General features: G+C 54.2%; 2 pseudogenes; both read right to left on the bottom strand.

Annotated features, from left to right (window-relative positions):
• Positions 1-1,841: 1,841 nt before the first annotated feature.
• Positions 1,842-5,483, bottom strand: LOC137503686 (U1 small nuclear ribonucleoprotein 70 kDa-like; annotated as a pseudogene).
• Positions 5,484-11,958: 6,475 nt separating this feature from the next.
• Positions 11,959-13,485, bottom strand: LOC137503687 (RNA-binding protein 25-like; annotated as a pseudogene).
• Between the last annotated feature and the right edge of the window lie 2,344 nt (positions 13,486-15,829).

Here is a 15,829-nt window from a genome sequence, read left to right on the forward strand (position 1 = left end):
AGGCTGATCCAACTTTGATGTAATGTCCTTAAAACAAGTCAAAATGAGGCTCAGTCGTGTGTGTGGCCTCCACGTGCCTGTCTGACCTCCCTACAACGCCTGGGCATGCTCCTGATGAGGTGGTGGATGGTCTCCTGAGGGATCTCCTCCCAGACCTGGACTAAAGCATCCGCCAACTCCTGGACAGTCTGTGGTGCAACGTGGCGTTGGTGGATGGAGCGAGACATGATGTCCCAGATGTACTCAATTGGATTCAGGTCTGGGGAACGGGCGGGCCAGTCCATAGCATCAATGCCTTCCTCTTGCAGGAACTGCTGACACACTCCAGCCACATAAGGTCTAGCATTGTCTTGCATTAGGAGGAACCCAGGGCCAACCGTCTGAGGATCTCATCTCGGTACCTAATGGCAGTCAGGCTACCTCTGGCGAGCACATGGAGGACAGGCGAGCACAGTGCGGCCCCCCAAAGAAATGCCATCCCACACCATGACTGACCCACCGCCAAACCGGTTATGCTGGAGGATGTTGCAGGCAGCAGAATGTTCTCCACGGCGTCTCCAGACTGTCACGTCTGTCACATGTGCTCAGTGTGAACCTGCTTTCATCTGTGAAGAGCACAGGGCGCCAGTGGCGAATTTGCCAATCTTGGTGTTCTCTGGCAAATGCCAAACGTCCTGCACGGTGTTGGGCTGTAAGCACAACCCCCACCTGTGGACGTCGGGCCCTCATACCACCCTCATGGAGTCTGTTTCTGACCGTTTGAGCAGACACATGCACATTTGTGGCCTGCTAGAGGTCATTTTGCAGGGCTCTGCCAGTGCTCCTCCTGCTCCTCCTTGCACAAAGGCGGAGGTAGCGGTCCTGCTGCTGGGTTGTTGCCCTCCTACGGCCTCCTCCACGTCTCCTGATATACTGGCCTGTCTCCTGGTAGCGCCTCCATGCTCTGGACACTACGCTGACAGACACAGCAAACCTTCTTGCCACAGCTCGCATTGATGTGCCATCCTGGATGAGCTGCACTACCTGAGCCACTTGTGTGGGTTGTAGACTCCGTCTCATGCTACCACTAGAGTGAAAGCACCGCCAGCATTCAAAAGTGACCAAAACATCAGCCACGAAGCATAGGAACTGAGAAGTGGTCTGTGGTCACCACCTGCAGAACCACTCCTTTATTGGGGGCGTCTTGCTAATTGCCTATCATTTCCACCTGTTGTCTATTCCATTTGCACAACAGCATGTGAAATTTATTGTCAATCAGCGTTGCTTCCTAAGTGGACAGTTTGATTTCACAGAAGCGTGATTGACTTGGAGTTACATTGTGTTGTTTAAGTGTTCCCTTTATTTTTTTGAGCAGTTTATTTGGGCCAAAGTACAGGTTCAGTCAAAAGGGTGTAGTTGTGTTGCTTAATTTTGTGTTAGGGGCAGCAAAATTAGTTATAGGGGTCTGTGGATGTGGTGGGAATGCTGGAGGGAATGTTGCCAGCGAGACTTTTAAAAAAAATTTTTTTTTTTTTTTTTTTTACCTTTATTTAACCAGGCAAGTCAGTTAAGAACACATTCTTATTTTCAATGACGGCCTGGGAACAGTGGGTTAACTGCCTGTTCAGGGGCAGAACGACAGACACTAGGCTACGCTGCCGCCCCCGAGACTAAGGGTTGAGTTTGCCTATTATAAACTTGTCAACAATATTGATCTGTTTTTGAGTGTATGGGGTATTCAGAGGCTGTTGTGTTTAGTTACTGTGGAGGAGGAATTGGAGTTGTATTTTTAATTGATGTGTAACTGTGGTTTTGTATGAGTATTTATTGTGTGGTGGGCCCCCAGACCCAATAAAGATGATTTAAAACTCAAACTCTATCTCGCTCTCTGTCTCTGTCTCGTCTCGCTCTCTGTCTCTCTCTCTGTCTTTCTCTCGCTCTCTGTCTTTGTCTCGCTCTCTTTCTCTGTCTCGCTCTCTTTCTCTGTCTCGCTCTCTGTCTCTGTCTCGCTCCCTGTCTCGCTCTCGCTCTCTGTCTCGCTCTCTGTCTCTGTCTTACTCTCTGTCTCACTCTCGCTCTCTGTTTCTGTCTCTGTCTCGCTCTCTGTCTCGCTTCCGCTCCCTGTCTGGCTCCCGCTCCCTGTCTCGCTCTCTGTCTCTGTCTCGCTCTCTGTCTCTGTCTCGCTCTCTGTGTCTGTCTCACTCTCTGGCTCTGTCTCGCTCTCTGTCTTGTTCTCTGTCTCTGTTTCTGTCTCTGTCTCGCTCTCTGTCTCTGTCTCGCTCTCTGTCTCTGTCTCGCTCTCTGTCTACGTCTCGCTCTCTGTCTACGTCTCGCTCTCTGTCTCGCTCTCTGTCTCGCTCTCTGTCTCGCTCTCTGTTTCGCTCTATTTCTCGCTCTCTGTCTACGTCTCGCTCTCTGTCTCGCTCTCTGTCTCGGTCTCTGTCTCTTCCTCTGTCTCGCTATCGCTCTTTGTCGGGCTCTCTGTCTCCTGTCTCTGTCTCTTTCTCTGTCTCACTCTCTTTCTCACTCTCTGTTTCGCTCTAAGTCTGTCTCGCTCTCTGTCTCGCTCTCCGTCTCTAACTCGCTCTCTGTCTCTGTCTCGTTCGCTCTCTGTCTCTCTCTCTGTCTCTCTCTCGCTCTCTGTTTTTGTCTCGCTCTCTGTCTCACTCTCTGGCTCTGTCTCGCTCTCTGTCTCGCTCTCTGTCTCGCTCTCTGTCTCAGTAACTGTCTCGGTCTCTGTCTCGATCTCTGTCTCGCTCTCTGTCTCGCTCTTTGTCTCGTCTCGCTCTCTGTCTCGCTCTCTGTCTTTGTCTCGCTCTCTTTCTCTGTCTCGCTCCCTTTCTCTGTCTAGCTCTCTGTCTCTGTCTCGCTCCCTGTCTCGCTCTCGCTCTCTGTCTCGCTCTCGCTCTCTGGCTCGCTCTCTGTCTCTGTCTTTGTCTCTGTCTCGCTCTCTGTCTCGCTCTCTGTCTCGCTCTCGCTCTCTGTCTAGCTCTCTGTCTCTGTCTCGCTCTCTGTCTCTGTCTCGCTCTCTGTCTCTGTCTTACTCTCTGTCTCTGTCTTGCTCTCTGTCTCACTCTCGCTCTCTGTCTCTGTCTCTGTCTCTGTCTAGCTCACTGTCTTTGTCTCGCTCTCTGTCTCTGTCTTGCTCTCTGTCTCACTGTCACTCTCTGTCTCTGTCTCGCTCCCGCTCCCTGTCTGGCTCCCGCTACCTGTCACGCTCTCTGTCTCTGTCTCTCTCTCTGTCTCTGTCTCGCTCTCTGTCTCTGTCTCGCTGTCTGTCTCTGTCTCGCTCTCTTTCTCACTCTCTGTCTCGCTCTAAGTCTGTCTAGGTCTCTGTCTCGCTCTCTGTCGCTATCTCGCTCTCTGTCTCTGTCTCGTCTCGCTCTCTGTCTCTGTCTCGCTCTCTGTGTCTGTCTCACTCTCTGGCTCTGTCTCGCTCTCTGTCTCTGTCTCTGTCTCGCTCTCTGTCTCTGTCTCGCTCTCTGTCTCTGTCTCGCTCTCTGTCTACGTCTCGCTCTCTGTCTCGCTCTCTGTCTCGCTCTCTGTCTCGCTCTCTGTCTCGCTCTCTGTCTTTGTCTCGCTCTCTTTCTCTGTCTCGCTCTCTTTCTCTGTCTCGCTCTCTGTCTCTGTCTCGCTCCCTGTCTCGCTCTCGCTCTCTGTCTCGCTCTCTGTCTCTGTCTCGCTCTCTGTCTACGTCTCGCTCTCTGTCTCGCTCTCTGTCTCGCTCTCTGTCTCGCTCTCTGTCTTACTCTCTGTCTCACTCTCGCTCTCTGTTTCTGTCTCTGTCTCGCTCTCTGTCTCGCTCCCGCTCCCTGTCTGGCTCCCGCTCCCTGTCTCGCTCTCTGTCTCTGTCTCGTCTCGCTCTCTGTCTCTGTCTCGCTCTCTGTGTCTGTCTCACTCTCTGGCTCTGTCTCGCTCTCTGTCTCTGTCTCTGTCTCGCTCTCTGTCTCTGTCTCGCTCTCTGTCTCTGTCTCGCTCTCTGTCTACGTCTCGCTCTCTGTCTCGCTCTCTGTCTCGCTCTCTGTCTCGCTCTCTGTCTCGCTCTCTGTCTTTGTCTCGCTCTCTTTCTCTGTCTCGCTCTCTTTCTCTGTCTCGCTCTCTGTCTCTGTCTCGCTCCCTGTCTCGCTCTCGCTCTCTGTCTCGCTCTCTGTCTCTGTCTCGCTCTCTGTCTACGTCTCGCTCTCTGTCTCGCTCTCTGTCTCGCTCTCTGTCTCGCTCTCTGTCTTACTCTCTGTCTCACTCTCGCTCTCTGTTTCTGTCTCTGTCTCGCTCTCTGTCTCGCTCCCGCTCCCTGTCTGGCTCCCGCTCCCTGTCTCGCTCTCTGTCTCTGTCTCGCTCTCTGTCTCGTTCTCCGTCTCTAACTCGCTCTCTGTCTCTGTCTCGTTCGCTCTCTGTCTCTCTCTCTGTCTCTCTCTCTCGCTCTCTGTTTTTGTCTCGCTCTCTGTCTCACTCTCTGGCTCTGTCTCGCTCTCTGTCTCGCTCTCTGTCTCGCTCTCTGTCTCAGTCTCTGTCTCGGTCTCTGTCTCAGTCTCTGTCTCGCTCTCTGTCTCGCTCTTTGTCTCGTCTCGCTCTCTGTCTCGCTCTCTGTCTTTGTCTCGCTCTCTTTCTCTGTCTCGCTCCCTTTCTCTGTCTAGCTCTCTGTCTCTGTCTCGCTCCCTGTCTCGCTCTCGCTCTCTGTCTCGCTCTCGCTCTCTGTCTCACTGTCACTCTCTGTCTCTGTCTCGCTCCCGCTCCCTGTCTGGCTCCCGCTACCTGTCACGCTCTCTGTCTCTGTCTCTCTCTCTGTCTCTGTCTCGCTCTCTGTCTCTGTCTCGCTCTCTGTCTCTGTCTCGCTCTCTTTCTCACTCTCTGTCTCGCTCTAAGTCTGTCTAGGTCTCTGTCTCGCTCTCTGTCGCAATCTCGCTCTCTGTCTCTGTCTCGTCTCGCTCTCTGTCTCTGTCTCGCTCTCTGTGTCTGTCTCACTCTCTGGCTCTGTCTCGCTCTCTGTCTCTGTCTCTGTCTCGCTCTCTGTCTCTGTCTCGCTCTCTGTCTCTGTCTCGCTCTCTGTCTACGTCTCGCTCTCTGTCTCGCTCTCTGTCTCGCTCTCTGTCTCGCTCTCTGTCTCGCTCTCTGTCTTTGTCTCGCTCTCTTTCTCTGTCTCGCTCTCCTTCTCTGTCTCGCTCTCTGTCTCTGTCTCGCTCCCTGTCTCGCTCTCGCTCTCTGTCTCGCTCTCTGTCTCTGTCTCGCTCTCTGTCTCTGTCTCGCTCTCTGTCTACGTCTCGCTCTCTGTCTACCTCTCTGTCTCGCTCTCTGTCTTTCTCTCTGTCTCCTGTCTTGCTCTCCGTCTCGCTCTCTGTCTTTCTCTCTGTCTCCTGTCTTGCTCTCTGTCTCGTTCTAAATCTGTCTCGCTCTCTGTCTCTGTCTCGCTCTCTTTCTCTGTCTCGCTCTCTGTCTCGCTCCCTGTCTCTGTCTAGCTCTCTGTCTCGCTCTCTGTCTCCTGTCTTGCTCTCTGTCTCGCTCTCCATCTCTGTCTCGCTCTCTGTCTCGCTCTCTGTCTCTGTCTCGCTCTCGCTCTCTTTTCTCTGTCTCGCTCTCTGTCTCGCTCTCAGTCTCTGTCTCGCTCTCTTTCTCTGTCTCGCTCTCTGTCACGCTCTCTATCTCGCTCTCTATCTCGCTCTCTGTCTCGCTCTCTGTCTCGCTCCCTGTCTCGCTCTCGCTCTCGCTCTGTGTCTCGCTCTCTGTCTCTGTCTCGCTCTCTTTCTCTGTCTCGATCTCTTTCTCTGTCTCTTTCTCTGTCACGCTATCGCTCTTTGTCGAGCTCTCTGTCTCCTGTCTCTGTCTCGCTCTCTGTCTCTTTCTCGCTCTCTGTCTCGCTCCCTGTCTCGCTCTCGCTCTCGCTCTCTGTCTTGCTCTCGCTCTCTGTCTCGCTCTCGCTCCCTGTCTCGCTCTCTGTCTCTGTCTCACTCTCTGTCTCGCTCTCGCTCTCTGTCTAGCTCTCTGTCTCGCTCTCTGTCTTTCTCTCTGTCTCCTGTCTTGCTCTCTTTCTCGCTCTCTGTCTTTCTCTCTGTCTCCTGTCTTGCTCTCTGTCTCGTTCTAAATCTGTCTCGCTCTCTGTCTCTGTCTCGCTCTCTGTCTCTGTCTCGCTCTCTGTCTCGCTCCCTGTCTCTGTCTAGCTCTCTGTCTCGCTCTCTGTCTCCTGTCTTGCTCTCTGTCTCGCTCTCCATCTCTGTCTCGCTCTCTGTCTCGCTCTCTGTCTCTGTCTCGCTCTCGCTCTCTTTCTCTGTCTCGCTCTCTGTCTCACTCTCAGTCTCTGTCTCGCTCTCTTTCTCTGTCTCGCTCTCTGTCACGCTCTCTATCTCGCTCTCTATCTCGCTCTCTGTCTCGCTCTCTGTCTCGCTCCCTGTCTCGCTCTCGCTCTCGCTCTCTGTCTCGCTCTCTGTCTCTTTCTCGCTCTCTGACTCTGTCTTGCTATCTGTCTCTGTCTAACTCTTGCTCTCTGTCTCGCTCTCGCTCTCTGTTTCGCTCACGCTCCCTGTCTCGCTCTCTGTCTCTGTCTCACTCTCTGTCTCGCTCTCGCTCTCTGTCTCGCTTTCTGTCTCGCTCCCCCTCTCTGTCTAGCTCTCTGTCTCGCTCTCTGTCTCGCTCTCTGTCTCCTGTCTTGCTCTCTGTCTCGCTCTCCATCTCTGTCTCGCTCTCGGTCTCGTTCTAAATCTGTCTCGCTCTCAGTCTCTGTCTCGCTCTCTTTCTCTGTCTCGCTCTCTGTCACGCCCTCTATCTCGCTCTCTGTCTCGCTCTCTGTCTCGCTCTCGCTCTCGCTCCCTGCCTCGCTCTGTGTCTCGCTCTCTGTCTCTGTCTCGCTCTCTTTCACTGTCTCGATCTCTTTCTCTGTCTCTTTCTCTGTCTCGCTATCGCTCTTTGTCGAGCTCTCTGTCTCCTGTCTCTGTCTCGCTCTCTTTCTCGCTCTCTGTCTCTGTCTTGCTATCTGTCTCTGTCTCGCTCTCGCTCTCTGTCTTGCTCTCGCTCTCTGTCTCGCTCTCGCTCCCTGTCTCGCTCTCTGTCTCTGTCTCACTCTCTGTCTCGCTCTCGCTCTCTGTCTAGCTCTCTGTCTCGCTCTCTGTCTTTCTCTCTGTCTCCTGTCTTGCTCTCTGTCTCGCTCTCTGTCTTTCTCTCTGTCTCCTGTCTTGCTCTCTGTCTCGTTCTAAATCTGTCTCGCTCTCTGTCTCTGTCTCGCTCTCTTTCTCTGTCTCGCTCTCTGTCTCGCTCCCTGTCTCTGTCTCGCTCTCTGTCCTCCTGTCTTGCTCTCTGTCTCGCTCTCCATCTCTGTCTCGCTCTCTGTTTCGCTCTCTGTCTCTGTCTCGCTCTCGCTCTCTTTCTCTGTCTCGCTCTCTGTCTCGCTCTCAGTCTCTGTCTCGCTCTCTTTCTCTGTCTCGCTCTCTGTCACGCTCTCTATCTCGCTCTCTATCTCGCTCTCTGTCTCGCTCTCTGTCTCGCTCCCTGTCTCGCTCTCGCTCTCGCTCTGTGTCTCGCTCTCTGTCTCTGTCTCGCTCTCTTTCTCTGTCTCGATCTCTTTCTCTGTCTCTTTCTCTGTCTCGCTATCACTCTTTGTCGAGCTCTCTGTCTCCTGTCTCTCTCTCGCTCTCTGTCTCTTTCTCGCTCTCTGTCTCTGTCTTGATATCTGTCTACGTCTCACTCTTGCTCTCTGTCTCGCTCTCGCTCTCTGTTTCGCTCACGCTCCCTGTCTCGCTTTCTGTCTCGCTCTCCCTCTCTGTCTAGCTCTCTGTCTCGCTCTCTGTCTCGCTCTCTGTCTCCTGTCTTGCTCTCTGTCTCGCTCTCCATCTCTGTCTCACTCTCGGTCTCGTTCTAAATCTGTCTCGCTCTCTGTCTCGCTCTCTTTCTCTGTCTCGCTCTCTGTCTCGCTCCCTGTCTCGCTCTCGCTCTCGCTCTCTGTCTCGCTCTCTGTCTCGGTCTCTGTCTCTTCCTCTGTCTCGCTATCGCTCTTTGTCGGGCTCTCTGTCTCCTGTCTCTGTCTCTTTCTCTGTCTCACTCTCTTTCTCACTCTCTGTTTCGCTCTAAGTCTGTCTCGCTCTCTGTCTCGCTCTCCGTCTCTAACTCGCTCTCTGTCTCTGTCTCGTTCGCTCTCTGTCTCTCTCTCTGTCTCTCTCTCGCTCTCTGTTTTTGTCTCGCTCTCTGTCTCACTCTCTGGCTCTGTCTCGCTCTCTGTCTCGCTCTCTGTCTCGCTCTCTGTCTCAGTAACTGTCTCGGTCTCTGTCTCGATCTCTGTCTCGCTCTCTGTCTCGCTCTTTGTCTCGTCTCGCTCTCTGTCTCGCTCTCTGTCTTTGTCTCGCTCTCTTTCTCTGTCTCGCTCCCTTTCTCTGTCTAGCTCTCTGTCTCTGTCTCGCTCCCTGTCTCGCTCTCGCTCTCTGTCTCGCTCTCGCTCTCTGGCTCGCTCTCTGTCTCTGTCTTTGTCTCTGTCTCGCTCTCTGTCTCGCTCTCTGTCTCGCTCTCGCTCTCTGTCTAGCTCTCTGTCTCTGTCTCGCTCTCTGTCTCTGTCTCGCTCTCTGTCTCTGTCTTACTCTCTGTCTCTGTCTTGCTCTCTGTCTCACTCTCGCTCTCTGTCTCTGTCTCTGTCTCTGTCTAGCTCACTGTCTTTGTCTCGCTCTCTGTCTCTTTCTCGCTCTCTGTCTCACTGTCACTCTCTGTCTCTGTCTCGCTCCCGCTCCCTGTCTGGCTCCCGCTACCTGTCACGCTCTCTGTCTCTGTCTCTCTCTCTGTCTCTGTCTCGCTCTCTGTCTCTGTCTCGCTGTCTGTCTCTGTCTCGCTCTCTTTCTCACTCTCTGTCTCGCTCTAAGTCTGTCTAGGTCTCTGTCTCGCTCTCTGTCGCTATCTCGCTCTCTGTCTCTGTCTCGTCTCGCTCTCTGTCTCTGTCTCGCTCTCTGTGTCTGTCTCACTCTCTGGCTCTGTCTCGCTCTCTGTCTCTGTCTCTGTCTCGCTCTCTGTCTCTGTCTCGCTCTCTGTCTCTGTCTCGCTCTCTGTCTACGTCTCGCTCTCTGTCTCGCTGCCTGTCTCGCTCTCTGTCTCGCTCTCTGTCTCGCTCTCTGTCTTTGTCTCGCTCTCTTTCTCTGTCTCGCTCTCTTTCTCTGTCTCGCTCTCTGTCTCTGTCTCGCTCCCTGTCTCGCTCTCGCTCTCTGTCTCGCTCTCTGTCTCTGTCTCGCTCTCTGTCTACGTCTTGCTCTCTGTCTCGCTCTCTGTCTCGCTCTCTGTCTCGCTCTCTGTCTTACTCTCTGTCTCACTCTCGCTCTCTGTTTCTGTCTCTGTCTCGCTCTCTGTCTCGCTCCCGCTCCCTGTCTGGCTCCCGCTCCCTGTCTCGCTCTCTGTCTCTGTCTCGCTCTCTGTCTCGTTCTCCGTCTCTAACTTGCTCTCTGTCTCTGTCTCGTTCGCTCTCTGTCTCTCTCTCTGTCTCTCTCTCTCGCTCTCTGTTTTTGTCTCGCTCTCTGTCTCACTCTCTGGCTCTGTCTCGCTCTCTGTCTCGCTCTCTGTCTCGCTCTCTGTCTCAGTCTCTGTCTCGGTCTCTGTCTCGATCTCTGTCTCGCTCTCTGTCTCGCTCTTTGTCTCGTCTCGCTCTCTGTCTCGCTCTCTGTCTTTGTCTCGCTCTATTTCTCTGTCTCGCTCCCTTTCTCTGTCTAGCTCTCTGTCTCTGTCTCGCTCCCTGTCTCGCTCTCGCTCTCTGTCTCGCTCTCGCTCTCTGTCTCACTGTCACTCTCTGTCTCTGTCTCGCTCCCGCTCCCTGTCTGGCTCCCGCTACCTGTCACGCTCTCTGTCTCTGTCTCTCTCTCTGTCTCTGTCTCGCTCTCTGTCTCTGTCTCGCTCTCTGTCTCTGTCTCGCTCTCTTTCTCACTCTCTGTCTCGCTCTAAGTCTGTCTAGGTCTCTGTCTCGCTCTCTGTCTCGCTCTCTGTCTTACTCTCTGTCTCACTCTCGCTCTCTGTTTCTGTCTCTGTCTCGCTCTCTGTCTCGCTCCCGCTCCCTGTCTGGCTCCCGCTCCCTGTCTCGCTCTCTGTCTCTGTCTCGCTCTCTGTCTCGTTCTCCGTCTCTAACTCGCTCTCTGTCTCTGTCTCGTTCGCTCTCTGTCTCTCTCTCTGTCTCTCTCTCTCGCTCTCTGTTTCGCTCTCGCTCCCTGTCTCGCTCTCTGTCTCTGTCTCACTCTCTGTCTCGCTCTCGCTCTCTGTCCTCGCTTTCTATCTCGCTCTCCCTCTCTGTCTAGCTCTCTGTCTCGCTCTCTGTCTCTATCTTGCTCTCTATCTCGCTCTCTGTCTCGCTCTCTGTCTCACTCTCGCTCTCAGTCCTCTGTCTCGCTCTCTTTTTCTGTCTCGCTCTCTGTCCACGCTCTCTATCTCGCTCTCTATCTCGCTCTCTGTCTCTATCTTGCTCTCTATCTCGCTCCCTGTCTCGCTCTCGCTCTCTGTCTCGCTCTCGCTCTCTGTCTCACTGTCACTCTCTGTCTCTGTCTCGCTCCCGCTCCCTGTCTGGCTCCCGCTACCTGTCACGCTCTCTGTCTCTGTCTCTCTCTCTGTCTCTGTCTCGCTCTCTGTCTCTGTCTCGCTCTCTGTCTCTGTCTCGCTCTCTTTCTCACTCTCTGTCTCGCTCTAAGTCTGTCTAGGTCTCTGTCTCGCTCTCTGTCGCTATCTCGCTCTCTGTCTCTGTCTCGTCTCGCTCTCTGTCTCTGTCTCGCTCTCTGTGTCTGTCTCACTCTCTGGCTCTGTCTCGCTCTCTGTCTCTGTCTCTGTCTCGCTCTCTGTCTCTGTCTCGCTCTCTGTCACTGTCTCGCTCTCTGTCTACGTCTCGCTCTCTGTCTCGCTCTCTGTCTCGCTCTCTGTCTCGCTCTCTGTCTCGCTCTCTGTCTTTGTCTCGCTCTCTTTCTCTGTCTCGCTCTCTTTCTCTGTCTCGCTCTCTGTCTCTGTCTCGCTCCCTGTCTCGCTCTCGCTCTCTGTCTCGCTCTCTGTCTCTGTCTCGCTCTCTGTCTCTGTCTCGCTCTCTGTCTACGTCTCGCTCTCTGTCTCGCTCTCTGTCTCGCTCTCTGTCTCGCTCTCTGTCTTACTCTCTGTCTCACTCTCGCTCTCTGTTTCTGTCTCTGTCTCGCTCTCTGTCTCGCTCCCGCTCCCTGTCTGGCTCCCGCTCCCTGTCTCGCTCTCTGTCTCTGTCTCGCTCTCTGTCTCTGTCTCGCTGTCTGTCTCTGTCTCGCTCTCTTTCTCACTCTCTGTCTCGCTCTAAGTCTGTCTAGGTCTCTGTCTCGCTCTCTGTCGCTATCTCGCTCTCTGTCTCTGTCTCGTCTCGCTCTCTGTCTCTGTCTCGCTCTCTGTGTCTGTCTCACTCTCTGGCTCTGTCTCGCTCTCTGTCTCTGTCTCTGTCTCGCTCTCTGTCTCTGTCTCGCTCTCTGTCTCTGTCTCGCTCTCTGTCTACGTCTTGCTCTCTGTCTCGCTCTCTGTCTCGCTCTCTGTCTCGCTCTCTGTCTCGCTCTCTGTCTTTGTCTCGCTCTCTTTCTCTGTCTCGCTCTCTTTCTCTGTCTCGCTCTCTGTCTCTGTCTCGCTCCCTGTCTCGCTCTCGCTCTCTGTCTCGCTCTCTGTCTCTGTCTCGCTCTCTGTCTCTGTCTCGCTCTCTGTCTACGTCTCGCTCTCTGTCTAGCTCTCTGTCTCGCTCTCTGTCTTTCTCTCTGTCTCCTGTCTTGCTCTCCGTCTCGCTCTCTGTCTTTCTCTCTGTCTCCTGTCTTGCTCTCTGTCTCGTTCTAAATCTGTCTCGCTCTCTGTCTCTGTCTCGCTCTCTTTCTCTGTCTCGCTCTCTGTCTCGCTCCCTGTCTCTGTCTAGCTCTCTGTCTCGCTCTCTGTCTCCTGTCTTGCTCTCTGTCTCGCTCTCCATCTCTGTCTCGCTCTCTGTCTCGCTCTCTGTCTCTGTCTCGCTCTCGCTCTCTTTTCTCTGTCTCGCTCTCTGTCTCGCTCTCAGTCTCTGTCTCGCTCTCTTTCTCTGTCTCGCTCTCTGTCACGCTCTCTATCTCGCTCTCTATCTCGCTCTCTGTCTCGCTCTCTGTCTCGCTCCCTGTCTCGCTCTCGCTCTCGCTCTGTGTCTCGCTCTCTGTCTCTGTCTCGCTCTCTTTCTCTGTCTCGATCTCTTTCTCTGTCTCTTTCTCTGTCACGCTATCGCTCTTTGTCGAGCTCTCTGTCTCCTGTCTCTGTCTCGCTCTCTGTCTCTTTCTCGCTCTCTGTCTCGCTCCCTGTCTCGCTCTCGCTCTCGCTCTCTGTCTTGCTCTCGCTCTCTGTCTCGCTCTCGCTCCCTGTCTCGCTCTCTGTCTCTGTCTCACTCTCTGTCTCGCTCTCGCTCTCTGTCTAGCTCTCTGTCTCGCTCTCTGTCTTTCTCTCTGTCTCCTGTCTTGCTCTCTTTCTCGCTCTCTGTCTTTCTCTCTGTCTCCTGTCTTGCTCTCTGTCTCGTTCTAAATCTGTCTCGCTCTCTGTCTCTGTCTCGCTCTCTGTCTCTGTCTCGCTCTCTGTCTCGCTCCCTGTCTCTGTCTAGCTCTCTGTCTCGCTCTCTGTCTCCTGTCTTGCTCTCTGTCTCGCTCTCCATCTCTGTCTCGCTCTCTGTCTCGCTCTCTGTCTCTGTCTCGCTCTCGCTCTCTTTCTCTGTCTCGCTCTCTGTCTCACTCTCAGTCTCTGTCTCGCTCTCTTTCTCTGTCTCGCTCTCTGTCACGCTCTCTATCTCGCTCTCTATCTCGCTCTCTGTCTCGCTCTCTGTCTCGCTCCCTGTCTCGCTCTCGCTCTCGCTCTGTGTCTCGCTCTCTGTCTCTGTCTCGCTCTCTTTCTCTGTCTCGATCTCTTTCTCTGTCTCTTTCTCTGTCACGCTATCGCTCTTTGTCGAGCTCTCTGTCTCCTGTCTCTGTCTCGCTCTCTGTCTCTTTCTCGCTCTCTGACTCTGTCTTGCTATCTGTCTCTGTCTCACTCTTGCTCTCTGTCTCGCTCTCGCTCTCTGTTTCGCTCACGCTCCCTGTCTCGCTCTCTGTCTCTGTCTCACTCTCTGTCTCGCTCTCGCTCTCTGTCTCGCTTTCTGTCTCGCTCTCCCTCTCTGTCTAGCTCTCTGTCTCGCTCCCTGTCTCGCTCCCTGTCTCGCTCTCGCTCTCTGTCTCGCTCTCTGTCTCTGTCTCGCTCTCTGTCTCTGTCTCGCTCCCTGTCTCGCTCTCGCTCTCTGTCTCGCTCTCTGTCTCTGTCTCGCTCTCTGTCTCTGTCTCGCTCTCTGTCTACGTCTCGCTCTCTGTCTAGCTCTCTGTCTCGCTCTCTGTCTTTCTCTCTGTCTCCTGTCTTGCTCTCCGTCTCGCTCTCTGTCTTTCTCTCTGTCTCCTGTCTTGCTCTCTGTCTCGTTCTAAATCTGTCTCGCTCTCTGTCTCTGTCTCGCTCTCTTTCTCTGTCTCGCTCTCTGTCTCGCACCCTGTCTCTGTCTAGCTCTCTGTCTCGCTCTCTGTCTCCTGTCTTGCTCTCTGTCTCGCTCTCCATCTCTGTCTCGCTCTCTGTCTCGCTCTCTGTCTCTGTCTCGCTCTCGCTCTCTTTTCTCTGTCTCGCTCTCTGTCTCGCTCTCAGTCTCTGTCTCGCTCTCTTTCTCTGTCTCGCTCTCTGTCACGCTCTCTATCTCGCTCTCTATCTCGCTCTCTGTCTCGCTCTCTGTCTCGCTCCCTGTCTCGCTCTCGCTCTCGCTCTGTGTCTCGCTCTCTGTCTCTGTCTCGCTCTCTTTCTCTGTCTCGATCTCTTTCTCTGTCTCTTTCTCTGTCACGCTATCGCTCTTTGTCGAGCTCTCTGTCTCCTGTCTCTGTCTCGCTCTCTGTCTCTTTCTCGATCTCTGTCTCGCTCCCTGTCTCGCTCTCGCTCTCGCTCTCTGTCTTGCTCTCGCTCTCTGTCTCGCTCTCGCTCCCTGTCTCGCTCTCTGTCTCTGTCTCACTCTCTGTCTCGCTCTCGCTCTCTGTCTAGCTCTCTGTCTCGCTCTCTGTCTTTCTCTCTGTCTCCTGTCTTGCTCTCTTTCTCGCTCTCTGTCTTTCTCTCTGTCTCCTGTCTTGCTCTCTGTCTCGTTCTAAATCTGTCTCGCTCTCTGTCTCTGTCTCGCTCTCTGTCTCTGTCTCGCTCTCTGTCTCGCTCCCTGTCTCTGTCTAGCTCTCTGTCTCGCTCTCTGTCTCCTGTCTTGCTCTCTGTCTCGCTCTCCATCTCTGTCTCGCTCTCTGTCTCGCTCTCTGTCTCTGTCTCGCTCTCGCTCTCTTTCTCTGTCTCGCTCTCTGTCTCACTCTCAGTCTCTGTCTCGCTCTCTTTCTCTGTCTCGCTCTCTGTCACGCTCTCTATCTCGCTCTCTATCTCGCTCTCTGTCTCGCTCTCTGTCTCGCTCCCTGTCTCGCTCTCGCTCTCGCTCTGTGTCTCGCTCTCTGTCTCTGTCTCGCTCTCTTTCTCTGTCTCGATCTCTTTCTCTGTCTCTTTCTCTGTCACGCTATCGCTCTTTGTCGAGCTCTCTGTCTCCTGTCTCTGTCTCGCTCTCTGTCTCTTTCTCGCTCTCTGACTCTGTCTTGCTATCTGTCTCTGTCTCACTCTTGCTCTCTGTCTCGCTCTCGCTCTCTGTTTCGCTCACGCTCCCTGTCTCGCTCTCTGTCTCTGTCGCACTCTCTGTCTCGCTCTCGCTCTCTGTCTCGCTTTCTGTCTCGCTCTCCCTCTCTGTCTAGCTCTCTGTCTCGCTCTCTGTCTCGCTCTCTGTCTCCTGTCTTGCTCTCTGTCTCGCTCTCCATCTCTGTCTCGCTCTCGGTCTCGTTCTAAATCTGTCTCGCTCTCAGTCTCTGTCTCGCTCTCTTTCTCTGTCTCGCTCTCTGTCACGCCCTCTATCTCGCTCTCTGTCTCGCTCTCTGTCTCGCTCTCGCTCTCGCTCCCTGCCTCGCTCTGTGTCTCGCTCTCTGTCTCTGTCTCGCTCTCTTTCACTGTCTCGATCTCTTTCTCTGTCTCTTTCTCTGTCTCGCTATCGCTCTTTGTCGAGCTCTCTGTCTCCTGTCTCTGTCTCGCTCTCTTTCTCGCTCTCTGTCTCTGTCTTGCTATCTGTCTCTGTCTCGCTCTCGCTCTCTGTCTTGCTCTCGCTCTCTGTCTCGCTCTCGCTCCCTGTCTCGCTCTCTGTCTCTGTCTCACTCTCTGTCTCGCTCTCGCTCTCTGTCTAGCTCTCTGTCTCGCTCTCTGTCTTTCTCTCTGTCTCCTGTCTTGCTCTCTGTCTCGCTCTCTGTCTTTCTCTCTGTCTCCTGTCTTGCTCTCTGTCTCGTTCTAAATCTGTCTCGCTCTCTGTCTCTGTCTCGCTCTCTTTCTCTGTCTCGCTCTCTGTCTCGCTCCCTGTCTCTGTCTCGCTCTCTGTCTCCTGTCTTGCTCTCTGTCTCGCTCTCCATCTCTGTCTCGCTCTCTGTTTCGCTCTCGGTCTCTGTCTCGCTCTCGCTCTCTTTCTCTGTCTCGCTCTCTGTCTCGCTCTCAGTCTCTGTCTCGCTCTCTTTCTCTGTCTCGCTCTCTGTCACGCTCTCTATCTCGCTCTCTATCTCGCTCTCTGTCTCGCTCTCTGTCTCGCTCCCTGTCTCGCTCTCGCTCTCGCTCTGTGTCTCGCTCTCTTTCTCTGCCTCGCTCTCTTTCTCTGTCTCGCTCTCTGTCTCTGTCTCGCTCCCTGTCTCGCTCTCGCTCTCTGTCTCGCTCTCTGTCTCTGTCTCGCTCTCTGTCTCTGTCTCGCTCTCTGTCTACGTCTCGCTCTCTGTCTAGCTCTCTGTCTCGCTCTCTGTCTTTCTCTCTGTCTCCTGTCTTGCTCTCCGTCTCGCTCTCTGTCTTTCTCTCTGTCTCCTGTCTT

The sequence above is a fragment of the Anabrus simplex genome, unplaced genomic scaffold (genome assembly GCF_040414725.1).
Source record: "Anabrus simplex isolate iqAnaSimp1 unplaced genomic scaffold, ASM4041472v1 ctg00000763.1, whole genome shotgun sequence".
Classification (NCBI taxonomy): domain Eukaryota; kingdom Metazoa; phylum Arthropoda; class Insecta; order Orthoptera; family Tettigoniidae; genus Anabrus; species Anabrus simplex.